The following is a 26,590-nucleotide window of genomic DNA, read 5'->3' on the forward strand; positions in this document are numbered from 1 at the left end:
CCCTCTAGGTCATCGCAAAGCACTGAGCCGATCTCCCTGTGCTATGCTGCTGCTTCCCACCAGCCAACTATTCTACATTTGGAATGGGACTTGAACTTAAAAGCTTTTGCACGGCAAAGGAAACCATAAACAAGATAAAAAGACAACCCTCAGAATGGGAGAAAATATTTACAAATGAGACAACAGATAAAGGATTAATCTCCAAAATATACAAACAGCTCATGGTACTCAATATCAAAAAAACAAACAATCCAGTTAAAAAGTGGGAGGAAGACCTAAATAGACATTTCACCAAGAAAGACATACAGATGGACAAGAGGCACATGAAAAGATGCTCAACATCAGTAATCATTAGAGAGATGCAAATCAAAACTACAATGAAGTATCACCTCACACTGATCAGAATAGCTATTATCAAAAAATCTAGAAACAATAAATGTTGGAAAGGGTGTGGTAAAAAAGGAACCCTCCTGCACTGTTGGTGGGAATGTAAATTGATACAACTACTGTGGAAAACAGTATGGAGGTTCCTTAAAAAACTAAAAGAGAACCTAGGATCTTTAATTAAATATATTAAATAACCTGTGGCATTTATTTTGCTAAAATTTCCAAAGTTTTACTTGAATGACAAGAAATACTCCTTTTGTCTTTTCTTAGAAGTCTCATATTAACAATATTCTCTTTGATATTGCATGTTCAGGTAATTTGTCTGTAGTGATTTTATGTAAAAGACAAATAGCTTGGATATTAATTTCTTTATTCCCATGAGAATGCTGTAGATGTTACTCCACTAATTTTGGTCATTAAATGTTGCTGAACTCATTAGCTTTTGCTTTATAACAAATCACCTCAAAATCTCAGTGGCATACAACATTAAATAGTCATTTTTCATGCCTCTGCTGATAGGTGGAGAGTCTACTGATCTAGTCTGAACTCAGCTGGGCAGCTCTGATGATTTTGGTTAAGATAATTTTCATACTTACAGCTGGCTTAGGTCACCTGATCTAGGGTGATCCTGGATGTCTCTTTCATCCACATGTCTCATTCCACATGTCTTTTTTCCGAGGAGGATCCATCCATACCGGGAGAGATCAGGCTGCTAGCCCAGCCATGTTCTTCTCATGGTGATGGTATAAGTGCAAGAGCAAATAAGTGCGATTGTTACCAACCCTTTTGAGTCAGGCCCGAAAAAGTGTCCTCCTGCTTGGTGTCTTTAGAACCAATAGAATGAGAAAGAGTTTGGTTCAGAAGGAAAGCTTTATTCTTTGATCAAAGAGTGGAGAGGTGCAAGCCTGAGCTCTAGAGGACACACTCTCCCCGAAAGGCTGTGAGCAGGCTGCTTTACAGGGTTCTTGTCAGAGGGGAGAGGAGGGAGCGGAGTTCTCTCCTGATGGGCACCGCTGCACTGCTCACATTCCACGTGGCGGTGCCAGCACGGCGTCTCTGACGTGGCCTGCCACCGCCATCTTGAATTGCCGTGCTGTGCTCAGCACTTCTGTACAAGGTCCCGACCTGAGCTGACGTGTCAGCATAGTCGTTTCACACTAGGAACCCTGTCTGAGGTGCCAGGTGTGAGGCCTCCGCATGTGGCCCCCTATGAGCAAGTAAAACTGGATGAAGCACAAAGGAAAAGGAAAAAAAAAAAAGGTTAGATTTTATTACCCAGATTCTATTTTTATTTCCCAGGAATTTTAATGGGCTTTGTTGGTGAAAAGTCCCTCCTGTGTCTTTTGTCCTGCTCCTCATTCTTGAGGAGCTCTGAGGGAGCGAAGTCTGTCGTCTGTATCTGCTTCTTGCTGATCTGGGGCGTCCTCATAACCTCGGGTAGAGAAGCAGAACTTCTCTCCAGCTACTTTTAGATATGTTTGATTGTCACCAGGCCTCAGCCCTAACTGTTCTTACCCCTGAGGGACTACCATTTGTCTAACCTTTTGGAGACAAAGGACACCAGACAATTTAAGACACATAGCCCAAATACTAGCAAGAGAATAATGGTCATATGTCAAATTTTTCTTAAAAATGAGGGTATCTAGATCTTTTGCCTGTAGGCAAAAGTATGCCCTGATGTTGAGGCTCACTGCCAAGGACTGAATATCTCTGGTGACACTTTTGTTGTTTTTTGGAAAAGAAGCTTCAGGCCAGAGAGAGGTTCACATGAGTAGTCAAGGGAGTCCATTGCCCCACGTTGTCACTCTGGAGTTTGGGGCTCAGGGGCCCCCTTCACTTGAGTGTGATGTGCCCATGGAATAATCCCCTGCAATTCCAGGGCAGAATGGGTGGTTAGGATCGCGAAGTGTGGTCCGTTCCACTTAGGAGTGAACTGATTGTGGGCTGCCAGTTTTCCAGGTTTTTTTGGTACACCCAGTCTCCTGGCCAGAAGGGGTGTTGGGCCAGGTCAGTGGGTGCAGGCAGCACTAAGTTACCATATTCTATGAGAGCTTTCATGGTTTCACCTACCTGGTAGGCATACTTGAGGTATAGGGGGCTCAAGGGGGTTAAGGTGTCCCTTAGGCTTGGGGAATGGGTCTACCATACATGAGTTCAAATTCACTTAGATTTAACTTATCTCTTGGGGCTAACTGCATGCAGATTAGGGCAATTGGAAGCAACTTAATCCAATTTTCTTGAAGTTCCTAACATAGCTTGGCTAAGGCCCATTTGAAGATCTCATTGCATTGCCCTACGTTCCCTGATGTTTGGGGTCTTCAGGCTGAGTGAAAGTTCCATTTTATTCCCAGGATACTCATTATCTCTTTCATCACTTGAGACACAAATGCTGGACCATTATCATTTTGTAGGGACTCTAGGAGCTCAAACCTGGAAATTATTTCTTTTAAGGCTTAGCCACTTCTTTTAATGCCTTAGCCACTTCAGCTGCCATTTCAGTTCTAGCAGGGAGTGCTTCTATCCACCCAGAAAATGTGTCTACTAGCACCAAGAGATACCTGAAATTGACTGGTACTCTCAGCATGATGGTGAAATCTGTCTGCCAACCTTCTCCAGGATATGTCCCTCTGGTTTGAATGGGCCTTATCTGAGAGCTTCTGAGGGGGTGGGGGTGGGGGTCTGGTGTTGGAGTTGGTCATTATGCAGATGAAGCACGTCTCAACTATGCAACTAATTATACTTTTCATGACAGGAGTTACGATGACCTCAGCTAACCAGTTGTTAAGGGCTTGCCTCCTATACTGAGTTCCTTGATGAGCTTCCCTGATGGTTTGACAAGCTTCAGTTTGGGGGAAGAATCATGGCCCATGTTCTTAACGAGCCATCCATGGCCTTTGGGGGCTTTGTCTAATTCTTCCTTTGTGTAGATTGGGGAATAATTGAATGGATCCAGCCTTCGAGGTATGAGGGTAGTTGACAAGTTACTGACTGGTTCTAGGGCCACTTTTTTGGCAGTTGCTTCTGCCTTGTTTTTTCCCTTTAATAACTCTGCATCCCCCTTTTGAGACTCCTACAATGAATCACTGCCACCTTTTTTTTGCTGTGCTGCATCTAAGAGCTTAAACTTAAGCTTAAGCCATGCTTAAGCCATGCTATACCTGTTTATTCTCTTCAGTAAGCATACCTCTTTTCTTCCAAATAACCCAGTATATGTGTAAGGTGGCATAGGCATACCGAGAAACCTGTGTAAACGTTGAAGATTTTCTTGGTCCAGAGATGAGACCTCTGATCAGATGAGGGCTATCAGCTCTGCCTTTTGGGCAGAAGTCCCCTGGGTTAGGCTTCTTGCCTCTGTGACTTGGGTCTGGGAGGTCACTATGTATCCCACCAACCTTTTTTCCTCTCTCATAAAACTGCTCCCATCTGTGAACCATTGTTCTTTGGCATTCAGGAGAGGCTCGCTTCCTAGTTTGGGGAACTGGAATAGATCATGTCTGTGGTTTCTATACAGCCATGCTCCAGGGGCTCTGTTTCCATGGGTAGCAGGGTGGCAGGATTTCTCATGTGACATATTTTTATTGTAGCCACTGGGTTGTCTATAAGCATAGTCTGAACTTGAATAGACCTTCCAGGGGATGGCCTTCTGCTCCCTTAGAACTTACTCGAACCTGGTGGGGAGTCCATATAGTGACTGGCTGACCAAACATTAACTTTTCAGCCTCCTTTAGCAGGGTTGTAGTAACAGCTACTTCTCGTAGGCAAGGAGGCCATCCCTTAGTGGTTCAAGCTAACTGTTTAGAAAAACAAACACCACCCAAGTTAAGAGGTCCCAGTTTTTGAGCTAATATTCCATGGGCGATTCCCCTTCTCTGATGAATGTAAAGGTCAAAGGGTTTAGCTAAATCTGGGAGGACCAGGGCAGGGGCCTGAAATAATTGCTTTTTGAATTCTTGAAAGGCCCCTTTGCCTTCTGAATTCCATTCAAAAGGATCATCATCCTTCCTTTTCAACTTTTCATATAGAGGCCTAGCTATTATACCATACTTAGGGATCCAGATATGGCAAAACCTGGCTATCCCCAAGAAACCTCTAAGCTGTCTTCTAGTTTTAGGAGGGGTGAGGCTACAAATGGCTTCTTCTCTTTTCTGGGATAGGCTTCTCTGACCTTCTGTGAGAATGAAGCCTAGGTAGGTCACCCAAGTCTGTGATATTTGAGCCTTTTTCTTGGACACCTTAGATCCTTTATGGGCTAGGTGTTTCAGAGCAGTTATAGCATTTTTGTCAAAGACCTCCTTAGTAAGGCTGACGATCAGGATGCCATCTACATACTGATGGAGGGCTCCCTCTTCCAGATGTACCTCTTTTAGGTCTTTAGCTAAAGTTTCCCCAAAGATGGTAGGGGAATTTTTGAAACCTTGGGGCAGGACTGTCCAGCAGTATTGTTGTTTTTATTGCGTGTAGGGTTCTGCCACTCAAAAGCAAAAGTCTCTTTTGACTCTAGGGCTAAGGAAATACAGAAGAAGGCATCTTTTATTTTAATTTTTTAAATTTTATTGAAGTATAGTTGATTTACAATGTGTGAATTTCTGATGTACAGCAAAGTGATTCAGTTATACATATATATATTCTTTTTCATATTCTTTTCCATTATAGTTTATCACAGGATATTGGATATAGTTTCCCGTGCTATACAGTAGGACCTTGTTGTTTATCCATCCTATATATAATAGTTTGCGTCTGCTAATCCCAAACTCCCAATCCTTCCCTCCCCCACCCCTCTCCCCCTTGGTAATCACAAGTCTGTTCTCACAAGTTTGTTCCTGTTTTGTGGATATGTTCATTTGTGTCATATTTTAGATTCCACTGTCCAGTTTTCCCAGCACCACTTATTGAAGAGACTGTCTTTTCTCCATTGTATCGTCTTGCCTCCTCTGTCATAGATTAATTGACTGTAAGTGCATGGGTTCATTTGTGGGCTTTCTCTCCTGTTCCATTGATCTATATGTCTGTTTTTGTGCCAGTACCACACTGTTTTGATGACCGTAGCTTTGTAGTATAGTTGGAAGTCAGGGAGCCGGATTCTTCCAACTTCGTTCTTCTTTCTCAAGATTTTTTTGACTATTCGGGGTCTTTTGTGTTTCCATATAAATCTTCAATTTTTTTGTTTTAGTTATGTGAAAAATGCCATTGGTAATTCGATAGGGATTGCATTGTAGATTGCCTTGTAGATTGCACTGTAGGTTGCCTTGGGTACTTTGGTCATTTTAACAATATTGACTCTTCCAGTCCAAAAACATGACATATCTTTCCATCTGTTTGTGTCATCTTCAATTTCTTTCATCATTGTCTTTTAGTTTTCAGAGTACAGATCTTTTGCTTCCCTAGGTAGGTTTATTCTTAGATATTTTATTATTTTTGATGTTATGGTAAACGGGATTGTTTCCTTAATTTCTCTTTCTGATATTTTGTTATTATTGTATAGAAATGCAACAGATATCTGTATATTAATTTTGTATCCAGCAACTTTACTGAATTCATTGATGAGCTCTAGTAGTTTTCTGGTAGCATCTTTAGAATTTTCTATGTACAGCATCATGGCATCTGCAAACAGTGACAGTTTTACTTCTTTTCCAATTCAGATTCCTTTTATTTCTTCTTTTCCTCTGATTGCTGTGACTAGGTCTTCCAAAACTATGTTGAATAAAAGTGGTGAGACTGAGCAACTTTGTCTTGTTCCTGATCTTAGAGGAAATGTTTTCAGCTTTTCACCATTGAGTATGATGTTAGCTATGGGTTTGTCATATATGACCTTTATTATGTCAGGATATTTTTCCTCTATGCCCACTCTCTGAAGATTTTTTTTATCATAAATGGATGTTGAATTTTTATCAAAAGCTTTTTCTGCCTCTATTGAGATCATCATATAGTTTTTATTCTTCAGTTTGTTAATGTGGTGTATCACATTGATTGATTTGTGGATATTGAAAAATCCTTGCATCCCTGGGATAAATCCCACTTGATCATAGTGTATGAGCCTTTTAATGTCTTGTTGCATTCGGTTTGCCAGTATTTTGTTGAGGATTTGTGCATCTCTGTTCATCAGTGATATTGGCCTGTAATTTTTTTTTTTTTGAGATATCTGTGTCTGGTTTCGGCATCAGGGTGATGGTGGCCTCATAAAATATATTCAGAAGTGTTCCTTCCTCTACAATTTTTTGGAGTAGTTTCAGAAGGATAGGTGTTAACTCTTCTTATCTTCCTTCTTCCTGCTGGTTATGCAGCCTGCAATGAGTGGTATGTGCATGAGAGCTCTCCCTTCAGGGGTTTCCTGACTCCATTTTAAATGAGGTTTTCCTTTATTTATTTTCACATTTTCCCTTTTTTATCAAGCTTTTTCCTGGAAAGCATTGCTTGTCAAGAGTTAGGTTGTACATATTTAGTGGGTTTTATCCCTTGGTGCCAGGAATGACCTTTCTTGGTTTTCATGTCTCCCATCTGAGGGAAAGCGCATTGTGATTTGAAACCATTTTAGTAACAAGGAGGGACAGGAGGGAGAACTTTCAGCTGTTTCCCATTTAAAGTCTATATCCTTTCAAGGTCATAAACATTGGAGATCATCTCAGAAGTGTGAAGCTAGCATCAATCTAATGAGTATGTCATTTCTACAAAGGATAGACAGGCAACAGGTACAGAACTTAAAAATAATTATGCAAAGCAGAATTAAAATTAACATGACTAGTCCAATTTGTATTGTGCTTGTTTCTTTATCATGTGTAATTAAATTTTTACCTCTCCAGAGGTATTTATTCGTGTGCAACTTGTGGTATTTGCTATTGTATAAATGCCTTCTTGTTCAGCAAGTAGGTAATCAAGGGCTACACAATTGTCCAAAACTACTTTAGCCAATGAATTAAGTGATTGTTGTTGGGCTGCTACTGCTTTGGCTCTGGAATCGTCCAGCTCTCCTGCTGTCAAAAAGAGATTTCTGATCATGTGTTCACTGGCACTTATTCTGACCCAAAGGAGAAAGGCTCTCCCTGTGGAGGCAAACTCAGAGTCATATATTCCCTTAGTATTTCCCATTTAAGGGGCTGTGGAGGCTTAATGGGGTGGATCGATGGGAGGTTTCAAAAGCTTTACTTTGTAGCTGATATCAAGGGGATGCTGGGTGAAATTAGGAAGCACTTGAGACAAGTGAAAAAATTTATTACAGGGTGGACTGAAGGGTCACCACTGTTGTTAATGGATGGGAGTTTCTGGTGGCAAACCCAACAATTAGATAAGTATCCTTTTGTAATAGATTGAGAAATACAAATGAGAGCATTGTCTGTCTGAGAAAAGGAGGGAGAGAGACTAGGGTAGGAAGTAACCATGGGAAAAAAGTAAACAGGCCTGGTAAGGTCATATTGAGAGAGCTATCTCATTCAGCGGTCATGTGCTTCGATTCCCGGTAAATTTGATTTGAAGGTTCCCAGTGCACATAGGACTGTATATCAGATGGAGCCTTCTTTAGCTATATGCTGTGTATCTAAGGCTTGAGTCTCTGATGCTTGGGTGCCATCTGGGTAGTGAGGAGGACCTTGTATAGTCCCTTCCAAGGAGATATAGGGCAGCATTTTTTCTTATTGATTCCAAAACAGAAAGGTGTGAGAAAATGGGGAACTGTTTAGTTTGGGAATCTGTAGTCAGATACCTGAGGAAACCGAAAAGCTTAGGGTCTAGTTCAGCTTACAGATGTATAACAAAACCTTAAAGACAATTAACAGGACAAGAATCTAATATTTACAAACGTGCAAACAATTTTTCTCTCCATAATTATTCCTCCTTTTGTCAAAGGTAATCATAGTAGAACTCATTTGTTTGAATTAATTTGGGCCTGATTATTGACCCAAATGCAGCAAGAATAGTAAGTGACCACATAAGCTCTTTTAAAGAATACTTTCCTGGAATCTTGTAAGCAAGATACTAGAGTGATTTTTCCAGGCAGTTTCTTAAAATTGGTCGTATCTGAGTGTATGTATAGCTTTCTCAAATATGACATTCCAGTCAAAGACTTGATAATATAGCCAATATTTCCAATTGTTTCCTGTTTCAAGGAGAACAGCTTCTTATTAAACTCATGCAAACAACTGTATTGACATTAAAAGAAAAATACTCATTGACAGTTTCTGAATATTGAAGGGATCAGGCAGAGAGAAAAAGTAAATGCTTCATCTTTGTTTACAAAGGTACATTTTATCAAATTGCTGAAAGTCATAGATAGCTTAAGAGAAAAAGCTTTCTTAAATCTGATAAATCAAAACATTAAAAAAATCAGCAATTTCAAATAAAAAGTCATACAAGAAATTATAACCATCTTCCTCAGTTTATTTAGTCCCATGTAACTAATTCTTGTTGATTTCAATCTTTTGTTGGAAGTTTTATGAAGCCATCAGTTTCTCCATGAGAGTTCCAAAAATTTTTACCCAGTTCAGTGGTATGATTAGAAAAGTTATCAGAAAGCTCTATTCCAGAATACCTGTCAGAGCCCTTTCCATGAATTTCTCTGTAGATGAAGCACTTGTGCAAGGACACTTTTGTAAAAGCATCAGAGTAAAACAATAACTGTAAGGAACAAATAACTTTAAAATAGCCACAGTTAAAGATCTGATGAGAATTGCAATTTATGAAGAAATTTGGTTATTTCTGTGACACATAACACTTTAAGATAATAACTAGAATTACAAGTGATAATAGAACATATCAGATTTCTAGGACTTTCATACAATTCTGGAATACTTATATTAATAACATGTCTACACAAATATAATCTAATAAAGGTTTAGCATCACTTATTTGACAATGTTTCCCACATAACTTAACAAATCAATTAAGCCTAATTAGTGTAACATCTCTCCTTTTATAAGGAGAGAGAACACATCTTTTGAGATGTTCCAGAGGCCCTCTGGAACATCCCAAAGTTAGTTGGAGGTCAAAAAGACTTCATTTACAACTTGATTTTTTTGGGGGGGGAGGTATTTGTCAAATACCAAAAGGTTTCAAAACACCTGGTCAAATAGGATCATAAGTCATTGTGAAACTATCCTTAGTTATCTAGGTGACCAAAACAACAATTAAAGACTTCACAGGAAAACATAGAAGGTTGCTCCACAGAAATGTAGAGCAAAACTTAGCTCTTTTATTATCAAGATGACTAGTTTCCTTAAGTAATCAAAGACCTGTGTAAACAGTGTGAGGCACAGTTGGTAAAACATAAAATCTTTGCTTTTAAGCAGATTACTTATAAAGGTAGGGAAAAATCTTTCATAAGATTTTCTTATATCAGGAGCAGACCAATAATAGTCCAACGAAACTTTGTTCTTTAGCAGATGAAAGAAAATTAAGTTCCGGTTTTATCTAAGTACACTATTGATCTTAAAGGTTAATTTAAAAACCCTTATAACCAATTTGTTCAATCTTATTCAGCTTGATCATACATAAAATTCCCTTCCCAGGATTCTTTTTCCACAAACCTTCTACAACTTTCTATATCCATTTAGCTTTTGTCCTATCTTTTTTTCTTTTCTTATTCTGGAGCAATCATTTTATTTTAGGACAAATTTTTTTTCCCGTATCAAAAATGCATCTCCATTATTTATACCTTCTTTCACTGAAAACTCATATCCTACTTTTCATATACAGTCATTTTCTTTCATCCTTATTATTTCTAGTAGTTTTGTAAAAGCAAACAAACAAAACAAAAACCTTTTAGCTCTTTTACAAATCAGGTTTGTATTTAAAATTTTTTCCTCCTTTTTTTTGCTGACAATTTCAATTTCATTAGTTCAAATGTTATCTTCTCAATTTCAAAAACTTACAAAGCTTATCTAGGAAAGAAATGATGCGAGGTAGTTGTTATAGAATAATTACAGATTTACTCTTATAGGAGAGAATAACTGTCTATTCACTATATTAAATGAATGTAAATTCCTTCTACATAATATAGTTAAAATAAAGCATATACTTTTGGAAATTACAGTATGAGATTCACTGTCTTACCTCTGTCTACAGTTTCATCCTGACATTGCTCTGATAGAGTGAATGAATGAACAGACAGAGGCAACAGGATCCCCACATTACTGCCGAAGGGCGTTGTCCTAAATTGAGTAGACAGAATAAAGATTTGAAAAATGGGAAGACAACTTCCAAATTGATGGCAGATCTATAAATCTGGGAAACCACTACCAGAATTCCCAGCCTTGCAAGTAATTATAAGAAATGGGAGAATTTCTTTTATACAAAGGTTGCTGCCTGGCTACAAATCTGAAAAGATCAGGTAACAGGTATGAGCATATTAAACAATTATTGCAGTCTGACCTTGAGGAATTATCACTGAGTTTGAACAGGGCAGAAAGGGTGGTTGTTTTTGAACTGACCTTTTCAGCTGGCTGCACAAACCATTTTGTGGCTCAGTTCATTGTGGTAGAAGAGCAGTAGCTTTCAATCATGCTGAATCATTCCTTAGTAAGAAACATAGTGTATATTATGTATATACATACATACATATGTGTATATATACTTACATATATAAAACCATCTAAGTAACAAAAATAAAAGTTTACCCTCTTGCACTGTTGGTGGGAATGTAAACTGATACAGCCACTATGGAGAACAGTATGGAGGTTCCTTAAAAAACTAAAAATAGAACTACCATACGACCCAGCAATCCCACTACCAGGCATATACCCAGAGAAAACCATAATTCAAAAAGAGTCATGTACCACAGTGTTCATTGCAGCTCTATTTACAATAGCCAGGACATGGAAGCAACCTAAGTGTCCATCAACAGATGAATGGATAAAGAAGATGTGGCACATATATACAATGGAATATTACTCAGCCATAAAAAGAAATGAAATTGAGTTATTTGTAGTGAAGTGGATGTACCTAGAATCTGTCATACAGAGTGAAGTAAGTCAGAAAGAGAAAAACAAATACCGTATGCTAACACATATATATGGAATCTAAAAAAAAGGTCATGAAGAACCTAGGGGCAAGACAGGAATAAAGACGCAGACCTACTAGAGAATGGACTTGAGGACATGGGGAGGGGGAAGGGTAAGCTGGGACGAAGTGAGAGAGTGGCATGGACATATATACACTACCAAATGTAAAATAGGTAGGGGGAAGCAGCCACATAGCACAGGGAGATCAGCTCAGTGCTTTGTGACCACGTAGAGGGGTGGGATAGGGAGGGTGGGAGGGAGACGCAAGAGGGAGGAGATATGGGGATATATGTATATGTATAGCTGATTCACTTTGTTATAAAACAGAAAATAACACACCACTGTAAAGCAATTATACTCCAATAAAGATGTTAAAAAAAAAAAGATCACAAACTAACCAAAAAAAGTTTAATAAATTGACATGTATTTCCTATTTTTAGTGTATGCCATGTATGTATTCTGTTTTGCACCTTATGAAATTGCTCTCTTTTATTTATATATATGGATAGTAAATAAATCTATAACAAATCTATTTATAAATTATAGATAAAATTTAAGATACATATTATCAATTTATTTATATAGACAAATACAGGTAATAAGTGTATCATAATTAACCAGTAGTATGTGAACACAGTTTGAAAAACAAGAAGTTATAGTAAATCCTCTCACAGGAAAAGTTATAGTAAATCCTCTCACAGGAAAATGCTTTCATGGGAGTTCCACTGTTTCTCATCTTCCAAAGCGGCACTAGCTGCTTTCTTTGAATTCTTTCATCATCAGTACGTACAGTTTATGTGGAGTTAATTTACGCTTATTACTCTATATGTTTTGACACTTTCTCTTTGGTCTATTTTGTATTCTGAGCTCTTTTCTCAACCTTTTAAATTATTTGTAATTTTTGCTTTCCAGTGAAAACTAGGAAGCAGGCAACTGTGAACTATCTCTCATATGTTAGGATCCTGCAGTAGATTAGAAAAATTATAAATACGTTAAAAAATTTTTAGAAGTATGTTCTTCCTCATAATAATCTTTTTTCAATGTGGCATAAAACATGTTTATTAAGAGCCCCAAATAGCCCTTGTCTCTGCAAAAATTAAAAAGCCAAAACTAGACAAATTTATGTTTAGCAATCAGTATCTCAGTATACCATCCTATCTGGAAATGATTTAGATAGTCAATGAATATCCATTATTTAATGTAACTTAGTATAAACTTTTATCTTATTTATAATTTTTAAAACACTTGTTTTTAGCGACTATGCTTCGGTTAGATATTAAATAGTTAACCATCATCTTAAGTTGTTTTTCTTGTTGACAAATTCTGTGACAGAAATAGCACAACCTAATTTTATCAGTAAACCCAGGTAGAAAAAGTTGTATATTTGCATTATATTCAATATTGATGACTCTGAAGACATGCCTTTTTCATTAAACCAACAAATTTAAGCTAACTTTTATTTCTCAAAGATTACCTCAGATCATATGAACTCAAAAAAACATTTGGGTTAGTTTCTGTGTTTCTGAGAGTATACTTGATTTATATAAACACTTAATGTTTCTTTAGGCCAATTAAATAGTGTTCTTTACAAATTAATTTTGACAATGCCACCTAGTGGTAGAAAAATATTATATACTTATACACATATAGACTTACATAATATACAGACAGACGCATACATCTTACAGGTTTTGTTTTTAATAATTTTAGCCATGTCTCAGGTAGAAAACTCAAAGGAATAGTTGCATCCAAATTGTGTTTCTGGCAGATTCAGTAAGTTAAGTTTACTTGCTCAGATGGCCAAAGTTTTTTACTAAAGATTTTTTATTTGCATGCTGTAAGTCATTTTGTCTTAGAAGCTTCTGTGTACCAATCAAAGAATGTATTCCATTGTCTCTGAGAGGTTTGGGATACTCTTTTTTAAGGGTGCCCCTTATAAATTTTATATAAAATAAAGATTCCCCAGAATGGCCATTATAATTCCAAATTATCCAAAAGTTCATCCATTTTTTCAGAAAGGCACAAGATCCTGGTCCAAGGACTAGGTGGATCCTATCTTGCCTTTGGATTCCCTAAAACACCTTAATTATGATGGGTCCTGTTTTCCAACAGCTGTTCTAAAATACCAGAAATCACATGTTTTTCCCTCTTTTGAACAGAATGAGTGACTTACCAAGAAGGTTCATAAACACAGATCCCAAATAAAGCTGGCGAGCTCAAAATGCAAAGAGACTGGAGCTCAGATCCAGGAGAGACCCTCAAACTCCAGGATTAGGGAGAAAGCCCTGAGCTCAATGAGCTTTGTGGTTACTAGCATTTGTTTGCTCACGTGCCTAGGAGTTGTTGGGGTCTTCTTTGGCTCTCACTTTTGATTACCAAATAATATCAACCACAGAAATAAAGTAGCCCATTATTTTACCAGCAAAATGGATTTATTCAGAAATAGCAGAGAATTGCAATTCAAGACAGGCAAGCTGGTGAGTCAGGTAAATCTGAAGAAACAGAGGGAAGGTCTACTTTTATTAGGTTTTGGAAGGAAATTGGGGAGGGTTGTTTTGAATGAAATTTCACTGAAGAAGAACAAGAGTTCAAGATTGCAGCAGTTTCTTATTGGCTGCAAGTGGTGGTTAGTGCGTTTCTGCTGGGGCAGGAAATGCTGCTGGGGCATTTCCTTCTTTTTCTTAAAAGCGGGAGATTAAATTCCCTTGTGAAAAATGTTCTCCCTTGTACCAGAAGAAAAGTAACATTCTTATCATCAAAGTTAAGAAGTTGAGACTGAGAAAACTTTATACAGAGAATTCTATACGAACAGACCTTGTTAAAGTCTTATTTTCCTTCTTCCTACTGGTTATGCAGGCTGCAATGAGTGGTATGTGCATGAGAGCTCTCCCTTCAGGGGCTTCCTGACTCCATTTTAAATGAGGTTTACCTTTATTTATTTTCACAATATCTACAAATGATAACTTACAGAACTGTTTTGCCTCTGCATATTGTGGACTATAAATGTCCCTTCTGAAATTAAAACTGACATATACACACTACTATATATAAAATAGATAACTAATAAGGACCTTCTATATAGCACAGGGAACTCTTCTCAATATTCTGTAATGACCTATATGAGAAAAGAATCTAAAAAAGAGTGGATATATGTATGTGTATAACTGATTCACTTTGCTGTGCAGCAGAAACTAACACAACATTAAATCAACTATACGACAATAAAATTTTTTTAAAAATCTACACAACCAGAGGGGAAAAAAATAAAATTCAATTCAATTAAAATTGAAAACATAGGTATTAATATATTTAAATCTAATAAGATCAGAGACCCAATTACAGGTAACATAGAATGAATTAAGATTATGTTTCTTTGGAACCACTCTTGATACCAAATTCTGTACTGGTCAGTGTTCAATCAGAGAAATAGAATCACTTGTGTTGCTACTTAAATGCATACATATTTGCAGGAATTTGTTTCAGAGATTTGACCTCACACAATTCTGTGAGCTGTTTCAACAGTGTGATACTTTCCTATTTTATATGTGCTTAAAGTTCACAAGGCAGGCAGTTAGGAATTAAAAATGAATGTAACGTGAGTGAAAGCCAGGATAAGCTGGAACCCACAAACGGAAGAAGAACCCATGAGAATAGACTGGAACCAAAGTCAGTTCACACGGCCTTCATCCTTGATGAAGAGAGTATCTTAGAGAAGAAGCTGATATCTTTTATCATATAGATAAATGCACATATGACCCAGAAGTAGAGAAACGAAAGGAGGATTCTGGGAAAAGTGGATTTAATTTCAGGCCAGGCAGCTGCCACAGGCCAATGAGGAAAGTCAACAAATAGTCTCTGTCCTGACCTCTTGAGTACAAAAACAAAACGGCTGCTGCTTCACTTCTGCCCTTCAAATCCTGTGGAGAAACACCTTTGGTGGCTCATCCATTTTTTTCTTTTAAACTGCTCTTCTTCTTCTTTTTTTTTTTTTTTCTAATTTGGCTGCACTGCACAGCATGAGGGATCTTAGTTCCCCAACCAAGGATCAAACCTGGGCCCACACAGTGAAAGGGCCGAGTCCTAACCACTGGTGGGAATTCTGGGAAACATAGGTCAGTCAAGCCAAGTTGACAATTTGCAAAGTTAACACAAACACATTACTATTTGTGTAGCAAAACATTAATATCGACAAGTGACATAAACAAAAACACTAAATAGGTTCACATTAAATACACGTCAGGTTTTGCCATCCAAAGATTTTTGCATTAATCTGACAAATACATTCAGTTTTAAAAGATTTTTGGATTTTGTAATTGTCAAGAGATTCAAGATTTACTTTATGTTTCCAGGTAGAACAAATTTAAAGTGATGGTTTTGGGCAAAAAAGAATGTGAATAAAAAATGATAATCAAGAAAACTGTTGTTCTGCAACAGCATCCAATAAAGCAGATACTTTCCTTGACTCTAAATAGTGACTTTCCAGACTTCCCTGGTGACACAGTGGTTAAGAATCTGCCTGTCAAAGCAGGGGACACGGCTTCGAGCCCTGGTCCACGAAGATCCCACATGCTGCAGACCAGCTAAGCCTGTATGCCACAACTACTAAGTCTGCACTCTTAGCCTGAAGCCACAACTACTGAGCCTGCGTGCCACAACTACTGAAGCCCACGTGCCTAGAGGCTGTGCTCCACAACAAGAGAAGCCAGCACAATAAGAAGCCTGCGCACCGCAAGGAAGAGTAGCCCCCACTCGCCGCAACTAGAGAAAGCCCGTGCGCAGCAAGGAAGACTCAACGCAGCCAAAAATAAATAAATAAATAAGTTTATTTTATAAATAAATAAATAAATCGTGACTTTCAAGTAACTCTTCTCAGTAGACATATAACATATATAAACGATAAACTAAATATCTTCAGGGCACAAGTATTCTTTCAACTATCATTTTTTGGACTAATCAGATTAAAAAATCTGGCAATGAGAATAACCTCTATCATGGAATCCAGATTCCCAAGCCTAAAAAATATATAAATGTTCAAAGGATTTTCCAAAATGGTATGAAAAATGAATATATGAATGCTGTGGCCATGAGAATATGCCTCTCAGATCTCTGACCACAGCAAACATCATTGAGCAACGTTCCAAACTATTGCATTCTGAAATCCATTACCATGTTTGTGCCTCAACTAGATTTCTGATGAGCTATTCCAAGCCAGTGCCTGAGCATGGTAGGAATATTATGGTAGGCCTGTCCGAGGAAATCCTGTGACCTCATAAATGACTTTGACTCCAAGATTCCATGACAATTCTTTAGCACTTGAGATCAGTCTAAGATGCTTGCACCCAAATTTTCTTCCATCTTTCACTCACTCCTGCATTTGAGATCAGACTTGCATCTCAGAATCATGGCTCTCCAAGCTCCTTCCTTTTTTTCTCACATTCATTTTTGCTAATAAAGTTTTGCACACTTAATCTTATCTTGGTGTCTGTTTCTTGAAGGAGCTAGTGTAACACAATGTTATGTTTTGGTCTATGTGTTTGTGTGTGCTTGTGTGTGTGCCACAAGAGCAAATACAAATAAAAATGAAATGCTTAATTCTCCTGTTATAAATAAGAGACTTCTCCCCTCCTTTTTCTGAGCTCATTTACTTTAGAAAATGTGTAAACTCTTCACTGTCTCTTTGAAATATATATAAATCTTGTAAAAGCTAATTAAGCTTATTGCCAGTTTTAAGATCCAGGAATGCCTTCTCAAGGACCTGGGAGCCATCTGTTTGAAGTGTAATCTTCAAGGAAGCTAGCCCCACTATCTCCAAGTTTCTGTGAGAAGGAAGGAGCCTAATTTGGGTAGATGCCTCTCTCCAAGTTGCAAAACTACTTAGGTATGACATTAGTGTCATAAAGATATGAGAAATTTATTTTTCCTTTAGATAAAACCAATTTCCTAACACAGATGGTCATTCCAATTACCAGATGAATTGTGTGTGACCTATAGTGCTGTTAAATCCTTTTACTTGAGGACTATTTATTATTTATCTTGAGAACATATATGTGATGGTTGGCCATTTGGCTATATAAAAATTGTCTCTAAAATCTCTTAGTGGATTACCTGTGATGTACATCACATTCTGATTTAATTCTTATTCAACAGTAAAATTGTTTTCTTTCTCTTCTACGTATATGGAAGAAGTTTTCTAGGTTGGGAAGAGATTTTTTAAAAATTATATGTCCCAACAATATGTATATGTATATATATATATATATATATATATATATATACACACGTATACATGTATATATGTATGTGTGTGTGTGTGTATATATATATATATATATATCTGTATATACATATCTGTGTATATGTATATATATACATACATTTCCCCAACATGTATATGTACATGTGTATGTATATATTTATATACATATATGTTTCTATGTATACACATACTTTTGAAAACATTGTGTTTCAGAAATGTTTACATAGTATTAATTTCAATTGCTCTAAAAATATTCTATGGTAATATTTTCTTCAAAATATTAAGCAAATTCAGAGGTATTCAACAAGTCATTAGATATTTCTTGCCCTTGTAAGACACAAACTTGTGACAAAAATATTTAGAAAAATAAGAGCTGGGATATATTTTATAATGCAATATGAAACAAGTGTTACAGAAGTGTGTATCTATAGACTTTGGGAAAATTTCATAGAATAAATCTTCTTGGCTTTATTGTCCAAACATTTACAGTACCACTATTCTTCATCTTCCCCATTATATCCAAAATATCTCTCTTCTCGTGGGGGTAATGGGACTTCTTGATTATGTCAGTAACTTCCTAGCTCCTCATACCTTACTGCTTCTACCTGCCTTCCTTTCCCCAAAGAATTACATAGAAGCCTACATGATCCCTTAACTATATAACTCAGATAACTTCATTCCTTTGATAAATCTGTGCATTTGTCCCCATTTCACTCATTGGTCTGTAGATTTGCACTCCTACCCCTCTGGCTTTTTCTTTTAGTACCCTGGTAAGCTAACTCAACCCCAGATTCACTGGCCTATATGCCTTTTCTTGCATTCCAGGCAAGCTCCCTCCTCACGGATACGGTCCCAGCTCTTCCTGTGGCTAACATCCTTATTTTCTTCTGTATTTTATTCAAATGTCTCATTTTCAGTGACCTGCGTTGAACATCCAGATTTAATAATTCCATCTGCTTCTGCCCTCCCTCAGCACTCCTTCTCCTACTTATACTTTTCCCTTATATATATATAAATCCATAGTGTGTTTTTTTTTTGGCTGCGTTGTGTGGCTTGTGGGTGATATTTTCTTTAAAAATCAACAGCTAATTCAGAGGTATTCAACAAGTCCCTGACCAGAGATTGAACCCAGGGCCCCATCAGTGAGAGTGCCAAGTACTAACCACTGGACTGCCAGGGAATTTCCATAGAATTTTTTTACCTTCTTAATAATTATGATTTACTTGTTTATCATACCTGTTGTTTATTCTCTGTTTACTCTAGCCTGAATATCAGCTGTTCAAATCCAGGTATCTTTGGCAATTTTGCTCACTGATGCATCTAAATCCTAACCACTTAGGATGGTTATGGTGCCTGATACATAGCTGGCACTCAGTAAGCGTTTGTGTGATAAAGGAATGCATGCATGCATAGAAGAAGCCATGTAAGATGGCAAGTGAAGGCAAAATGGGTTTCAGTTGGCCAGTGTAGGATTTTATGTAAATTACTGTGTGCTGAAGGAAAGCAGCAAGTCTGAGAATTGACGGGTATGTTTGTGGACTTTGAATAATGCAGAGGAGAAGAACTGGGTTCAAGGAAATTGAAGAAATGTGTCTGGAAAAGTAAGCTGTTGCTATATACTTTTTCCTTACTGGTTCTTTGTACTTAGGTTTCCAGTCACTAGAAAACTACTCAGCATCTACAATAGTCAGTGGTATAATGAGCACTGTTTCAGAAGATAGTATATAAAACAGGCTGTAGGGGGAAAAGCCATTTGAAAACTGCTGCAGTTGTCCCTCAATAATCTTAAGAGGATAGGTTTGAATGAAATGCCTTAAAATTCAAATATCACTAGTCCTAACATTTTTGTGATAACTGCCAATTTCTGTATCACCAGTATGACTGATTCTCTTTGTCCAGCAGTACTGTATTTCTGTTATCTGAGTTTTTTTTAATAACCTTTTACAAAACTTTCATATAAGTTATATGCTTTACATACCCTCCACAGAATTTATGTTCTATAATCATAATCAGAGGGGAGAAACAGAACAGAATTTAGACAAGTTAAAGCCTAAAACTTGATTTAAAAAAATTTTGTATTAGTTAAGGCTTTGTAAATTATTTAAGCATAATATTTATAAAATTACTATTCAATTTTATTTTAAATGTCTATTTGTTTGAGTTAAATACACTGTGACAATATTTGGATAACTTTGAAGAGACATAAATATAGAACAGATATGCTGAGACTATCTGCTGTGTATACATCCTAAAATAGACATATTAGAGTCAAAGCTCAACTGCTCATATTAATAAAAGGAAAAATGTGTCTTCATCTGATAGGAGGTGATAAAAACTCATTTTTATCCTTGAGCATGAGATGAGTATTTGAAGTCTAAAACATAATGTATTTATTTCATGAAGACCAAACTAATGAATTCCTGGAATTTCTTTACTGGTATTTGCTTATCTGTAAAAGCCATTTCAAGTGAATATTAGAGGGAATAATCTCTAAGATTGATGCAGAGCTCACACCCAAGAGAACTGAGCTAGCCGTCATCTCTCCTCAAATAGATATAGTTAAGTCCTTTGGTTTCAAGTATCTTCCACTTAGATTGTAAGATGAATGAAATGATTAAGCAAACTAATAAAGAAAGTACTTAAACTCAGTAAATTTGAAGGACAAATTATTTGGAAAATAGAATGTGCTAATAATAATTTTCCTGTAGAAAACTTGGAAAAAATAATTGCTCAGAAATAAGACACTATGTTGTGCTTCAGTAATCTAATTTACAATGAGCATTTAAATGCTGAAATCTCTTTAAGCACATAATTTAAGGCCAAGGTCAATCGAAAAAGGATCCAATAATGGATATTTTTTTCTAGAATTGATGGATTAACTTAAGAAACTCAAACTCATAATTCAGAAACCATATAATATTTGGAATAAAAATATTGATGTTAACTTCTTAAAATAATTTTTAGTTTAAAAATGTATTTTGTGCTACTTGAGCTATAATTATCAATTTGCATTTGAAATTACTCGTTCCATAAACACTGACTGATAACCTCAAATTTTATCCATGATATTACTTAATGAATTCCTGAATATTTAATGTTAAAATATACCTACATACCAATATTTCAACAAATTTAACACCACTGAGTCTGATAATGAAAATAGGTTTTTTACATGTGCTGCCAGATTGATAGTAATTTTTAAATACCTTAACTTGTAAGATGCATTGCTATTTTAAGTAAAATAAATGTGAAAAAAATGGATACCTCTAAAGATGATAAACTGGAGAAATACATAGACAAAAGTAAATATGGGAAACAACCTTCTGAAGACAAGATCTATATTTTAAAATAATTAATATCACAAAATTTATAAAATGTTGGAAAGAGAAAATGATGAAAATCATTACAAGGAACACTTTGGTAAAATTATTTTGTGCTTTTTCATTACATGTACTTAGTACTGCTTTTATGCTTTTAACTATTAAATTATTTGATTTTTTCATATTATTGACTAAGTTACTATTTTATATAGTTCTCAGCATCTCAAACATGTGGCATTTCTAGGAAGGACTATACCATATTACTAGTGGTAAGTTTGAGCATTTTTAATAATTGGTGAAGCTATTTCTCAGTATAAATTTCTTTAAAATCCTTGAGAAATGAAAGCTGAGTGTCTGTTTTAACATTACTGTCCAACAGTCTGCATTAACATTATTTTGCTCTTCCAGGAAACTCTTACCCAAGAAGGTTAATTTACAGATAAGTTTGTTCTAAGTACTTCATGAAAATCCAGACACCCAAAGCATAGAATATTTCACTAGCTCTCCTGAAGTACAAGTCTCTTCTCACAGCCATCGACTTCTCAGATGGGCTCATCAAGGCTCACTTCGACAATCCCAACTGAGTCCCTTACTAATAAATTATTATTTTACAAATTTGACCCAATTTCAAGTATACCCTCTCACTGAAAGGACCCCCTTTAATTGGATCCCCCAAATCTTATAAATATCCTGTCCTGACCTTTCTGTTCCAAGTACTCCTAAAACTGTCAAGATAGTTCACTGCCTTTCTGCAGTAAGCAATAAATCTATATTCAGTCAGTGGGTTATTTTGGTAGTCTTTCTGGAGAGGTGACAGGAGACACCCCTTCTACTTAAAGAATGCCTACGATTATTATTGACTTATTTACTGTCAGATTTCTATAAAATAAAAGAGCATTAGCATCACTGTTTTGTTATACTCAGCAGCTTGCCATATGGTAAGCATACATTAGAAGACAATTAAGGGTGAAAAGGACTGCTTTTCTCACATGACACAATTACATAGTGTGAAAACATTCAGGAGGTGTTTATGAACTCAGTGGATGCTGAAACATAAGGTATTTCTTCACGAGACATAAGGAATTTTGCAAGAAAAATATAACCAGTATTTTAGTTCTTTTTTAGAGATCTAATTAGTATGTCTTTTAAAGAAAAACTGTCTAAAATTTAAATTATTTTTAAGGGAATTTTAGTCACTTGAAATCTTCAGTTTATAAATCAGGAAAAAATCTTTTAACTCTTGATACTCCTACGTAAGATCATGCAGCTTTAAGTTAGGTTAACAGTAGATTGCTGTTTATATTAAAATCTAACCCTTGAGTTAGTTAAACATGCAGTTCCATGAGTCTGTTATAATGCCTGGAAGATTTGAGTCTTTATTCATAAATATGTGAAAAATACTTTTGTATAGAAAAGAACTGCACAAAAATAGACATTAAGATTCAAGTAAAGAAAGCATAGGGATTGAAGACAAATCAGAGCATAATTTTTGAAAATTGAAATATAACATACACTAGAAAAAAGTGCACAAATCATCAATCAGTATTCAGTTCAGTGAAACTCTACAAAGGCAAGTATGCAGTCAACACTGGATGAAGAAACAGAATAATATCCATATCTTGGAACTTCCCTGCATGTTCCTTCTCTATCACTATCTCCCCTCAAAGATGATGTTTTCATGGAGGAGTTTTGGCGTTTTCATAGGTGTATACCTATGTCAAAATTATACTTTAAATATGTGAAATTTATTTTGTTAATTACACCTCAATAAATTATAAAAAGTAAGTATACAAAATGATTTCCAATAACAGTAAGTACAGTAAGTACTTACTGGATGAATTTAAAAACATCTCCTTTGAAATCACATCTTTTCATGATAGACCTGAATGATAAGAATGAGTCAAGCATGAAAAGACTATGGCAAAAATAAACAAACAAAACATTCCACATAGAACAGTGACTACACTTAAAAATATGGATGGGGCCTCACAAACATAATCTTGAGTTAAAAGGCCAGGTACAAAAGAGTATTTATTAATAATTATTTATTTATAATGTACAAAAAGTGTTGTAATTAATCTCTACTCTTAGAATTCAGAAGTGATTATCCCTGGAGAGTTATTGGATAGGTATGTTGACTTAAAGAAAGACACACAGCATAAGAGTTTAAATTCTATTCAGGGTGTAACTGAGGACTATAGCCCAGGAGAAAGCCACTAAATTGGCTCTGATGTGTTTGTGAAAATTCTGTGAGTCACACAGTTATATGAACACTATGTATTCACACATATGCTGTGGTATGCAGACTTGAAATTTAATTTAAACTAAAAAATTATATTAAACATATGAAATAGATATATTATATCCCAGCTAGATACTTACCCAAGAGTTAACTTTTGTTAAAAAATGATGCCACTCTTCTGATCCAGAACTATAAATGGCACACTTTAAATATATAAAATATATCAACCTATCTAAATTTCATATCATCTGTTATAATAATTAAAGCCCTTCTTTATTATCCCCAGGATTAAATTTCTATTTATATTGCTTTGCATCTTTCTAATATGTACTTAAACATGAATCAAACAACATTTTAAAGCTATATTTGAAGATTTTAATGCTTTTTCCCACTTTTTTAAACATAGCATGCAAAGAAGACATTGAAATTCACTCTCAGTTTAAATCTAAAGCACTATGAAAATTTATTCCTAAAAACAAAACAACACACAATACCAAAATGTGAAGTATCTACACTGAGAATACTGTCTACAATCCAGCAAGTATACCTTAAAACGACAGAGTGGAGACGCTAGAAATTATTGAGATGAGACCAAGGTGAGAAAGAAGGGACTAATATATGGTGCATTTATAGTGAGATTCACGGTACCCAATAATTAAAATTTAATTGTGGACTAGTTATTCTCATTTCAGGTTTAGAAAGTATAAGCTGAGTTTAAGTAACTTGTTCAAGACTACGTGACTGCGTGGTAAAATCATGTCTTTCTAACATATGTTTCCCTAAGACTAAAGATGAAGCATTTAAAAAACAATAATATAAAAAAGTTTGAATACAGCAGAAATACAGCAGATACTATCTTCCTTATAATTTCCTTTAATTAACCAATAATTTATCTTGAAAATCTACAGAGAGCTAAAAATAAGTTTAAAACATTATAAATATACTTTTATTATGTTGGAAGAAAAATGGTTAAGCAGCAGGTCAGGAATCTCCTCTATCCCTTTGCTGGGGGGAAAAGCTCTATCAAACCTTGTAAACATGCTGATGACAGATCTGCAGACAAACTGTTTAATGGTTTTGCCAATAGGAGAGTTGTTATCTGTGGAATCGTTTTAGCAGGGTTTACCTAGTTTGTCTAGTGTGCCTGAAGTAAATACACTTGGAATCCATGAATTTATGTGGCATGGATCCCTGGAAAAATCACATTAGCTATTTAAATATTTAAGTATAAAATGGAGATGACTGAGGGGCTCCCTTCTCTATTATGAATGTGGCTCCATATATTTCTTAGATACTTCTATATTAATCTGGTCAAAGTGTGTCTGATATGGAAAGAAAAGACCTGGAGTGCTACAGTACCTGACCTGGACTTATCTCTATTTGCCTGTGCCTTGTGATTACTAGGATCCTTGAATTCTTAAATATAGCTTGATAGTAAGTATATTAATTTCCTAGGGCTGCCGAAGTACCACAAATTGAATGGCTTAAAACAACAGAAACATATTCCAAAGGTAGGTGTCTAAAATCAAGGTGTTGGTAGAGACATAAGGGAATCATTCCTTGCCTCATCCTAGCTTCCTATGGTTTGTGGGCAGTTCTTGGCATTCATTAGCTTGTAGCTTTATTGTCTTCCTTTATTACTACATGGCGTTTTCTGTGTGTGTCTTCACATGCCATCTTTTATAAGAACACTCATTATGTTTGATTAAGGGCCTCCCTACTCTGGTATAACCAAATCTCAATTAGTTACATTTGCAATGACACTGTCTCTACATTTTGAGGTACTAGAGGTTAGGATTTCAACATATTTTTTTTGGGGGGGGGGACACAATTCAACTCATAACATCAGGTAAAGTCTCTGATATTGTGTGAGTATGACTGACAATCAGATCCCTTTTGTTATCTGATTATAGGCCAATGGGGTGAAGATAATCTGGTACAACCTTAATTTAATTTCTAAACTGCTAAGAGGAAATACTAAATGTCTTTCAACAAAATATATATAAATAATTAGTATGAGATACATGGTATCTTATTAATTTAAACAAGTATATTCCAACTACTTTTCTAACCTCTTGAGGCAGAGGTCAAAATAATAAAGTACCTAGTACTAGGTAACAATTTAGACTACATGAACTATAAATATGATCAATTTGGGGAACAAATCCTTATGTTTTATCTTAATTTGGGTTCTTCCATAAATAGATACTAACACAGGAATTTAGATACAAGAAATCTCTTTGTGAGTTGAACCCTGGAACTACTTGAGAAAGAAGGGAAGTGAGAAATGAATGGAGTCAAGTCAATAGAAGATGAGTTAATGAGCAAGTTACCCCTGTTGGCAATTGGGATTAATATCACCAGAAGCCGCTAAAACACTGTGCAAAACATGCCACAGAATTTGACTACTGAGGGGCAGGGAATTGAAGAACTTATATATAACCCCTTGCCCTGCAAATAAAAGTTGGAGAAATTACCTACAACCCCTGGGACTCCAGGAGCTCCAGTGAATTATCTTGCATGCACTTTAAGCTTGCCTTGTGTGACTGCCTAGCATCTTCCCATGGCCAGAGATCTCTCCAGAGCAGAGATGCAGGAAGTTGTTGGTATGTCTAAGTCCTCTATGAAAACTACCTGAGGTGTAGGCCAAAGAGATAGAATGTGAAATTGACAGACTGTGCTACATACATTACCCCTTTTTTGTGAACAGTATCCCTGACATTCTTCATGGAACTCTGGCTTTGTATTTAAGACCTAGGGTGAACTCAATTAAGATCTAGAGTGTTCCTTCACAGAAGCAGTATAAACCTAAAATTGTTCTCCTCTTTTGGGTATGCTCCATGGTGTTTCATGATCTTTTCAGACTCCACATTTTACCCCATGAATTATAATCTACAACATTTCTTGTGAAATATAGATAAAAATCAACCACATTAAAAAAAGTGGACCTTGGCAATAAGTGAAGGTGAATGGAACTGGTCGTGTCAGGATAAAGTAAATAATCCAAGTAAATAATCAAGTAAATACTCCAAACTAGTCCAAGTAAATAAGATAGTCGCAAGTTGGGTGTAGTGAACTAGGAGGTCAAGTGGCTTAGGCCACTTAATATCTGACAACAGAGCAAGAACAAGTGTAGAGATAGATTACATAAACTGTGTCAAATAAATAGAAGATAGCTCACAAGGGGAAAATGGAGAGCTAAGAAAGAAACTAAGACATGAGGCTATTTTCAGGAAACTATGGCATAATGGTCTACTACAGGGGTACTTGGCAATTGTTACTCTGACATCTAATAAGAGCTCTTCTGTTAATATTCCTGGCTCTACATGTCTAATATCCGTGGGTATAAATGGTGTTCATTTAACTCAGATGATGTACATATTGCCCATATTCTTTAAAA

The 26,590-nt window shown here is 36.1% G+C and overlaps 1 long non-coding RNA gene across 2 annotated transcripts in view; it reads right to left on the minus strand.

The window, feature by feature from the left end:
• Positions 1 to 5,788: 5,788 nt before the first annotated feature.
• The window catches only part of LOC309621361, a 31,842-nt gene continuing 11,040 nt past the window's right edge, over positions 5,789 to 26,590 (minus strand). For both annotated transcript variants that reach the window (XR_014239967.1, XR_014239968.1), the window contains 2 exons: positions 10,803 to 10,886; positions 5,789 to 7,049 (listed from right to left, as the gene is read on the minus strand). This is a non-coding gene — a long non-coding RNA (uncharacterized lncRNA). The remainder of the gene's footprint in view (positions 7,050 to 10,802; positions 10,887 to 26,590) is intronic.

The sequence above is a fragment of the Balaenoptera borealis genome, assembly GCF_965194805.1.
Source record: "Balaenoptera borealis genome assembly, contig: HAP1_SCAFFOLD_347, whole genome shotgun sequence".
NCBI classification, from domain to species: domain Eukaryota; kingdom Metazoa; phylum Chordata; class Mammalia; order Artiodactyla; family Balaenopteridae; genus Balaenoptera; species Balaenoptera borealis.